This window comes from Limulus polyphemus, unplaced genomic scaffold (assembly GCF_000517525.1).
Source record: "Limulus polyphemus unplaced genomic scaffold, Limulus_polyphemus-2.1.2 Scaffold6710, whole genome shotgun sequence".
NCBI classification, from domain to species: domain Eukaryota; kingdom Metazoa; phylum Arthropoda; class Merostomata; order Xiphosura; family Limulidae; genus Limulus; species Limulus polyphemus.
Window position 1 is genome coordinate 36,910 of NW_013672320.1, and position 10,183 is coordinate 47,092.

Sequence of the window (10,183 nt, forward strand, 5' to 3'; positions counted from 1 at the left end):
TTGTAAAAGGTTGCTGTTCTACTAATAAAATTTTATACGTACTTAGTGGGGGTTGTGTCTTAGTCTAGGCATATATTTACCTATTGCTATGCATTATATATATATATATAGAACTTAGTCACACAGAAACAATAAATGCTCACTATATTCTTAAACAAATCTCCATGGCAATCTCCAGCTGCAGCTTAACATTTTACATCTCGACCTAATGCGATCAAATAGTCAATAGCTACAGTAAGTCATCATGAACCGTATTGGCTAGCTACTAGCTATGTTTATTATCATTACAATGTATAAAGTTAGCTACCATATCAAGTAATCCTTTGCCCATAATTGAGCATAAAAAAGCCAGCAAACAAGATAAATAAAAAATTGGAAATTTAAAAACCCTCAAATAGGGATCGTAACAAAAGTAACGTAACAAGGCTTGAGATACTGTAGACATTATTTATTCAAATTACAAATCCCTATTTTGACTCCATCAACTGTAATTCTAGGTAACAGCGTGGAGCCAAAATACAGGTTTTTAGTTCGAGCAAATAATGTCTATAGTATCTCCAGCCTTGTTTCATTACTTTTTTTTTACGATCCTATTTCCCAATTTTTTTATTTATCTTGTCTTAGTCAAAGATGGTCATTATCTACAAAGAAATGGTGTTTATTATACAAAAAATATGCGAAGAAATATATTTCACTTATAGTCATAATGTGTTTTTACATTACTTTAAGTATAAGTACAACAACTCCAGATTCTTCTAAATAGGTTTTGTTTCATTCACGCGGGAGGTCGAGGCTTCAGTCCCATCTATATCCATTAATTTTTTCCTAAACAGTTTTCATTAGTCAAATAATTTTAGTATATATATATATATATCGTACGCGAAGCACGAGTTTATCTCCTAGTTCTGTAATAAATATTAATCACTACACAGTAGTAAACATTTTTGGTGCCAGGAAAATTGCATCTATCTAATATCAAGCCTAATGAACGTAGTGATCAGATAAACATTTAAATAGTTATAGTTTTACTTTAATTAACACTCTAAAAGTGATCTGTATCATGTTTTGTTGTTAAGTGGCGTTAAATAATGTACAAACAATATGTCTTTAGATTCTGATTTTGTTTTGATTTATACAGCACGGGCTTAACATTCTACTTGTTACAGATTTACAATATTTTTATAAGCCCATATTGTTTTGATCTTTGGTAAGAACGTACATAAATTTATGTAGGTATATATTTTAATTTCTATTGTAGAAATGGTTTAGTGTGTTTGTGTGGGGGCTTTCATAGGATTTAACGAAATTTAAGGAAGACACTCCACGAAAATCAGCTGTTGTCTTACCTGGGCTCCCCACAACGGGACTTTGCCGATGAACCTCACTGAGGACCGAAGGTAGCGCATAAACTCCCTTCTTCTGTTAAATTTCATGGTTTCACATATTCGACCCTCCCCCATTTTTTTCTTGTGGCTGTACACGGCATGATACTCGTTGTTTTTACATTGGTAATTTTTCTATAATTTTAACTATATTTACGTATTTGCAAAATTTAACCAATATATATTTTATCTTTTATTTAAATCTTAACTGATTATAAGAGTCAAGAGCTTTTGCATAATTCACTTTTCCCATTTAATGCGAGAACATATATACTGGGACAGGTGGCGCTACTAGTTAATATACTATAAATAAGGATACGATTTACGTCTAAGAGCAGTTTTGATTAATGGTGTGAATTCACATATTAATAATGATACCAAAAATTACTTTGTTAGTGTATCTGTTTAGATTATACAAAATAATCAACATTCACCATTTTGACCCGGACGTGACTCGAACACGCAGCCTTCTGATCTGGAGTCAGACGCGCTACCATTGCGCCACCGGATCATTCTTTATAATAGCTATATTATATTTTTATAGTTTTATTTTATGTTTTATTTGTCTTCAGTACGTGTAACAGATTGTGTTTTAAGTTTTTTCTTTAGGTTATTCTGAGTATTTAATATTTTTCGAGTTTCTTAAGTCATACATTTTTTCTATATAAAATACAGCTTCAAGCTGCATAGCTTAACAAGCATTGCATCGATCCAATCATTACGCTAACATTGGAGAATACGAAAATATTTCGTTTTATTGAACGAATAGATAGGGCTCCTGTGCCTATAAGTGTAAATTAATCAAACATTTTTAGCTATATTCTTATAATAAAGTTAGCTTATAACAACCAAATACTATCGTTTATTAGTTTAATACATGCATGGTTTATTTGTAAAAACTAAACATTCTCGAAGAGAAAGTTTATAGGTCTAACATTTGTGAAAAAATACCGTTAGCTACATATGATTTTCCTTTCTTTGTCTATCTCGGTTTCAAACTCATGGGCGTGTAAAAATAGCTTTTCAGTTCAGTTCTATTTTTAATTTCCCCCAAGTCACTGTCCTAGAGGCCTTTCGTTTAATAACATAATTCATCTGTTGAACTGTATGATGAGAGACAAATGATTCCCAAAAACGTTGTTAATACATGCAGAATGATACTCAAGAATTTATGGTTGTAACGCCGAAAGCCCAACTGACAAGTTATCGAAAATCCTCTTACTGAATCTTAGATAATGCCTTGTGGGAGACAAAAGATCATTTTGAAATGCATGTAAAATATGTCTAAGAATTTTAACTCGAAAAAATCTAATTAAGAGGAATGTGAAATAAATATTTGCAGTTAACGTGATTTTTATTACAAATTTTAGGCTTGCGGATTTTTGATGATCCGCTAGTTTTAGTTCTTTAAGCCGTAACTTTTAGAGTAAAATACTACATATGTAAGTAGCGTCCCAAAAAGTCAATTTACTTATGTGGATACTTTATATCCTTCACAACTGTTTTCCTGAATATCTTATTTTCGCTATGTACGTTTCTTCTAGAGCCACCACAGTTAATAGAATATATGTTCATTCTAGTATTCCTCCTACCCCATGACTTGTACTTCTTGGATCAAAATTTTAAGAGATTATATTATCTGGCCGACATCAATTATCACAAGAGCATTTACTCAAAAAAATTGCCAGATCCGGTGGCGCAATGGTAGCGCGTCTGACTCCAGATCAGAAGGCTGCGTGTTCGAGTCACGTCCGGGTCAGAAAAAAGTTTTTTGTCCTCGGAGGGACAGCTGCAAGTCTAAGGGCTTACAACGCTGAAATCCCAGTTTGGATTACCCACAGTTGATACAGCAGATAAACCAATGTGGCTTTGCTCTAAAATAAACAGAAGTTGATCGATTTAACACTACTCAGCATGTTATTCCAGTACTTGATCTGTGTTACCTCTTCAATCTCCAAGCCGTCCGGAATCATACTTTTTATCAGATGTTTTTCTACCTTCAATATTTACCAGTACCTTGCCCTAAACACCACACAGACTAGCCTTACCTCGCGGTGTAGGAGATCTTTTGCGACATTCTCGTCATTTATTCGTGACTACCATCGCTTGTCGCAACACATTTATTTTATTACGTCGATAGAGGTCGCTAATGGACTGATCGTAATTATGTCCGATTAGTGAAGATACGTTATTGTCATCAAGTTAGCGACCAACTCTGGCATTATTCAAATCGTTCTTGATACCAGAACTGATTTAAACTCCTACCTTTACAAGAGTGCTCCTCCCTACACACCCAATTCTCGTTGACAGTGCCTACTTCCTCAGTCATCACTTGAAAACGTTAATATTTCTGCCTCGTTCCATGAAAATGACTATACAGCTCGACTTCTAAGGTACACATAATTTTGAATCGACTCAACTTGTCTCACGTGCAGCATATCTTCCAGTTGATAATTTTGTGAATGCATCCATCACAGTCCAGGTTATCCATCTGGCACGACCCAGATAGGATCACATACTGCATTTCTAACATACTTCTAGAAACTCCTACTGCCGTTCGCAATATTTTATACCATTTGTGTAGATTTTACCCCTATTCCTGGAAGAATTCTATCATTTTACTTTTTCCAAAACCTAGTAAACCTCTAACAAATAGCGTGATAACCAGTGAATTGAGACTGCAATTCCAGCACACACATATGACGTGATAACACGAGTTACGACCGTCATTCGAGTATACGCACATGACGTGATAATACGTGAGTTAAGACCGCCATTCGAGTATACGCACATGACGTGATAACACGTGAGTTAAGACCGCCATTCGAGTACACGCATATGATGTGATAACACAATAATTTAAACCGCCATTAGAGTACACGCATATTAAGTGATAACAAGTGAGTTAAGACTTCCAATCCAGTACACCATATGATGTGATAACACGTGAGTGATTTCCCGTCCACGACACGCATATGACCTTATTACACATGTGTTAAGACCTTCAGTCTGCAATATTAATGTGACTTCCACAAATGTCTGACTCCCTATCTCGGTAATACGAACAGTCTGCGGTTCGTATGTGACGTCTCTTTCCGTGGATTCTGCTATACGATTTCGTTAAATATTGCCAATTTGATGACATTTTAATTTTCGATACAGTACTTTTTAAGTTTGTAAAGAACGGAGAATGTTAAGAGCTTAAAGTCCTATTACATGTGTTGTTGTTCTTTAAACATATTCCAATAACTTGATTGCTTGCTCACCTGCTGGGCTAGTTCAACCTCATTGGCTTGTAAGTACACGTGCAGAACAGAATAGAAACCGACAGACGGGCCTGAGTGCACCTGGAGTACGTTAGGCCTTAGCTGCTGTCGGCTGGTTGGCCTTTGTACAGATAGTTCTTGTAGTAGCTTTCTTCTTTCACATTTCGGACTGTTTAAACTCTTGGATTGTCAATGGTAAAAGTCGTTAGGCTTAATTAACAATATCATATCAAACTTTGATATTGTGTGATTAATATTTCGAGGGATGAAACAAACTATTACTATTAGCCAGAGACAGACGAACTTTGACACAAGTGCAAAGTAATCGGCTCATTTCGTCACATGACAACTATGTTAGGTCTTCATCAAGTCCCATGGCACTGGTTTCAGGTAACCTTATTGTTATTTGTATTGATACTTTTATTTACTCAGTGTATTACTGAATCTTGGTCAACCTAATCTAAGCAGTACTGTGATATTCCATCTTTAATGGGAATTAGACACAACCATGAGGTTTTAACGGTCGGCTTGAAATCAAACACGAGGTTCCATTTATCAGAACAGAAACTTTAATCTTAGTATGTATGGCCTTGTGACGCTGTCCCATAATGCAACTTGTGCGATAACAATGATTTCTGAAATTCTTATATACTTGTACTGTTGTAATTTGTTGTTAACATTTCTCGTTGTGTCGTGTTTTTTTTATCACGATTGTAATTATGACAAATTGACTAGATTTGTATCTGAAAGAGGAGAAGGATTTATTCGTTGCTTGATATGAATCCGAAATCTGAGCTGTATAATTTACGAGACAAATTTCTTTAAAGATTGACCTGAATCAGTTGGGATATTGCTTTTTTTTCCTTTTTAGAAAGGTTTGTTTTCTCAGTGTCGGTTAAAAAATATGATTTGTCATAATGAAATATCACAAAACGAAGAATTTACGCACGTGATCCCGTGAAAAATGGTTTTTAAAAGAACAAACATGACCCGTGTAATAAATGCAACATTGCACCTAGAACAAATTCGAAGTAAATTCTAAAGTAAAAATAAAATACAATTTACAAATTATCTATCGGGTCATCATAGGTCACGCATGAATAATTTTATATTTTGGGATATTGTTCACGCGTGAATAATGCTATATATTTTGTACTGTAAGAACTGTATCTGACTGTAGATGTTTCTACCATGTATGTAAGAACTAACTGTGTTTTGTTCCCAGTAACCCAGCAGTGTAATCATTAGATTACAGACTTATGCCTAAATGTTAAAAGTAAGACCTTCAGGTTTTTCTTTTTTTAAACGTTTATGATATAGTTTTGTTTTATATAGAATTAGTTTCAGAATGAATGTTTGATAATATTTAATATACTTAATTCTTATTATACTTCAAGCTACGAACTGAGGCTTAGTTCCCATTTTTTATATATATAATGTTTCATAAATTTCAAATTAAACACTTTTCTTTTGTAATTTAGTATAAGTGTTTGTTTTTTTCCAATTTTGAAAATTGTGTAAAATATTGTTAAGTATTCTTAGGAATACTTGTCAAATTGAGATGTTAGGTTTGAAATTCGCTTGAATTAACTGTTAACTACGTTCAGATAACTTGCATCAGTATGATAAACTTATATTAAAAAATACGTATCACAAGACGTCCTTTACATGGTACTTGGTTGTTTTAACATGTTTCTAACATTAAATGTTCGAAGCATTTTTTTATCTCGGGATGAAATATTAATCTAAAACATTTTCAAGTTAATTAAAAACAAACATGTATTTGGATAAACTAAGAGATAAAGGAATATAACTGAAATTAAGTATCACATGCTACTGGAACTTCGTTGGTCCCCAAATTTTTGTTAGAGCTTCATTGGCCTTCCTCGTCATGTTACAAGTTTCCTGTAACGTCATTGGTCCTCATAGTCCTGTCACAACTTTGCTGGAGCTTCGTTAGTCTCATAGTGCTGGCTTGTCTTTAGTGTAATATTTCTAATAACCTGTTTATGAAAATCACAATAAACAGGTACTTGTCACCTGTTATATTAAGAAGGAAACAACGCTAGAGCATGGTAGAAATACTTTCTATCAATTTCCATTATTTTAAGACTAGCTAAGTGATTCGCGATTAATTCTAAGCCTACCAAGTAACAAGTGGATGACCTAACTTAATGAAGCCCAAGGTATCTGTCTCTAAAAGTGTGTTAAAATAAATACTGCCACTCGTATGAGATTTAAAGAGCAAAGAAAAAATTAACGAGAAGATTGAAAATTTAAGTCATTTTCACACACATATACATACAAACAAAGAATATAAAAACTATCCCAATTTGGCAGTATTTTTAATGTTTGGCATTATGCCAAATTCGTCACGTGTGAAAGGGGTGATTACACTAACTGGTTCCTGCCTGCACCACTGTCACGTTCGTATGTTTTGTTTCGTTAATAATATTGGTTCTTGGAAATGTTTCGTTTGTTACTTATTAATGTAAACCAATGATGTAATAATGGATAAAACAAAGGTCTGGAAGTTCTCATTTACTTGGAACAAATAATCATTGTTGACTGTTCTAAGAACCTGTGAATGTTACATATCAACCACACTACATCTGCTCTATCCAGTACTGACGAGGGCTGTCGTCCAGTAACAGAGCTCATCATGCTCGCTGGAATGTGAAAGACATAGCAGCGAACTGGAAAGGTTTCGCGCTCTATTTTGAGGGAAAAATATCTCACGTATTTTTAGTTTTAGACCATGAATAAAAACTTCTTTTATTTCATCATATAAAATAGTACAATATTTAGTAAAGTAACTGTATTTGTTACTTGTACTTTACAGAGATCTAAACCCATCCTAAACCAATTTTTTTTTATCCCCATGCCTCAAAGTCTCGTTGATTTAGGGAGACGGAAGTTAAATGTATGGGCGAATGTCTATTTTTAATGGTTAGTTGTTGTTCTCCTTAGGATTGAAAAACTCAGGCAGAACTCGAAACCATAACTTCCGTTCTTTTACAAACATTTTAGCACACGTGATAAGGCACAATGCTGCACGTGGGAAACATATGTAATACACGAGCACCGCGATCACGTGACTTTTAGGTCTCTCAATATGTGACGCAAAGCAGAAGTACTGGGTGTAATTTTCACGTGTTGTCCTGAACCATAATGTCGTATAATAATATTATAAATAACTTGTGTTTCTTTAATAGAAGACAAAATTATATTCATACCTTCTGTAAAGGTGTTCATCTAGAAGAACAGAATTAGAATATTTTTTTTATAAAAATGTGGGTTGTTTGCTTGATTTTTTTAGCATTATATTAACAAATAATAATTTTTAAGTCTTGTCTGGTATGTATACTTTTACGTGTTGCTCATTTGGTACACAAAGTAGACCTTAAACTTGAAAGTAAATATTCTGATTTAGCTGTAACATGATATGCACATATAATTTCAAATCGTTTACACGAGATGGCGCGATATCTCTATTCCTTTTCACTGTGTTGTCGTTGAGAAAACTGTCTTTTAGGATTGTGTAAAGGTAAGAGCTATATGTTAGGGTTGTGTATTGGTGAGAGCTGTATTTTATTAAAATAACGAGAGTCACTATAAAATCTGAAGAAACACGTGGTGCGTGCTGGATCAAAAACACCGTAACTAGCGTTAACTTTGGCAAGTGTTAGTTTACATAAAATGTTTTGTTACTGAAATTATTCGCAGCTGACAAATCCTGGAGGGGATATTCTGAACCTCATAATTTGATAAATGATAGTAATAACTGTATGCATAAAAGGTTAGTCTACTGATTTACCCGTTACATTTTGGTTGATTTAAGTAATAAAATGTATTAAATATATTTAATAAAAACATCATAGCTAAGGTACTGAAGTCGAAATTTGAAACATCGTGGAGCTGAACTCCTATATTTAAATTCATATTATTATTATATCACGACCAAATCACACTTTCTAATCTTCGAGACGTAGTTTGTTAAGAATTAATGTCGACTTATTTTTAAGCCTGAAAGTATTTTTACAGAAGCAATGTCCTATCCAAGCTGCTAAATATTTAAAGGCTTTATATCACAATACGGCCCCTTTCTTTCTGTTAATTGAACATTAAGGAGTTATAGTAAATGTTTGGGTACAGGAAATGAACGAGGGCACGCTCTAAATCCAAATATTCTCTGGCTTTATATGTTGTAAGTGGTGAAGACAGGAGTAAGTTTTTATGTAAGAGGAATGTGTTGATGATTGATTTAGACAACGGTTTTATGGAAGTTGACATGTGTACGTGTTAAAGTGCTTATCGTTTATACAAGGGTTGTATGGAAGTTGACATGTGTAAGTGTTAAAGTGCTTATCGTTTATACAAGGGTTTTATGGAAGTTGACATGTGTAAGTGTTAAAGTGCTTATCGTTTAGACAAGGGTTTTGATTCAGAATACTTTCATTGTTGCTGCTAATAGTTCGTGGATTATCAGAATCTTATTTTTGTCTTGTAAAGTGAACGTGAACAAGAGTTTACTCGCATTGCCAACAGAGCACCGGATTATAGCGGATGTTTTAACCGATCGTGAGTCTGACTGAATCACTTTTATTGCTCGCTAAGAATCTAGTCTGCCAATGAGAGGATTAACGAACCGCACGTGAGTTTGAGTTCGCGCTAGTCAGTCAGGCAGGCGCAGGGTGCTAAGACTAACGAAAGCAGTATGTGAGTCTAACTCGGACCAAGGGTGTTGATACCGTGCCATGGCGGCGGTGACTGGGACTTTCTCTATGACCCGTGAGAGACGAAAATGTGGCGGTGATCTCAGGAACGACTCCGAAGACGATCTTTTCTCTGATCCAGGAGTCCAGATGGAGGATGATTCTGATATTCGTGTAAGTGTAGTGGTCAGAACTGGGCTTTCAAGACTGAGTAAAAGTACTTTGATAAAAATAAAGCAACAACCATCTGTAACTAAGCTAAGACGAACCTTTAAAATCCCGTGTATTTGTAACTGTTATAACATTATAGTAAAAATAATCTTCGATCGTCCCCTTGTAAGACTTTTGTTGAATAATCACTCCTGTTTCCCTTAGCTGGAAGTCCCTTAAGTTATGGGAGCTGTAGAATTAACGATAAAACTTTAAATTATTACTGTTAAGTTTCTGATATTATTACCAGAAGTACAACGTATTTATTCCCAGTGAAGTAGGGTGTGAAATCTTGTGTGTTACTTGATAAGTAAACCCTGTAAACTTGCAGTAAATGTTTATTGTTGGACAATAAGTATCGTCTGCACACTCGGTATACTGATTGCTCATAAGCTTTTCCGTTGATTAGGTGTGTGTGATCGAATACTCTCGTACCTAGAATAAACTGATGATGACACACTAGCAATACCCTTTTCCCCCAACCTTCATGAATACATCGTATAGAGACAGGTTTATGTGTCGTGTCCTTCATGGATACATCGTATAGAGACAGGTGTAAGTGTCGTGTCCTTCATGGATACATCGTATAGAGACAGGTGTAAGTGTCGTG

At 34.6% G+C, this 10,183-nt stretch overlaps 2 non-coding genes across 2 annotated transcripts; one reads left to right on the plus strand and one right to left on the minus strand.

Annotated features, from left to right (window-relative positions):
• Nucleotides 1-1,821: 1,821 nt before the first annotated feature.
• Trnaw-cca lies at nt 1,822-1,893 on the minus strand. Its single transcript has one exon. It is a non-coding gene; the product is annotated as a tRNA-Trp (tRNA).
• A 1,176-nt stretch (nt 1,894-3,069) lies between these two features.
• Nucleotides 3,070-3,141, plus strand: Trnaw-cca. Its single transcript has one exon. It is a non-coding gene; the product is annotated as a tRNA-Trp (tRNA).
• The last annotated feature ends 7,042 nt before the right edge of the window (nt 3,142-10,183 follow it).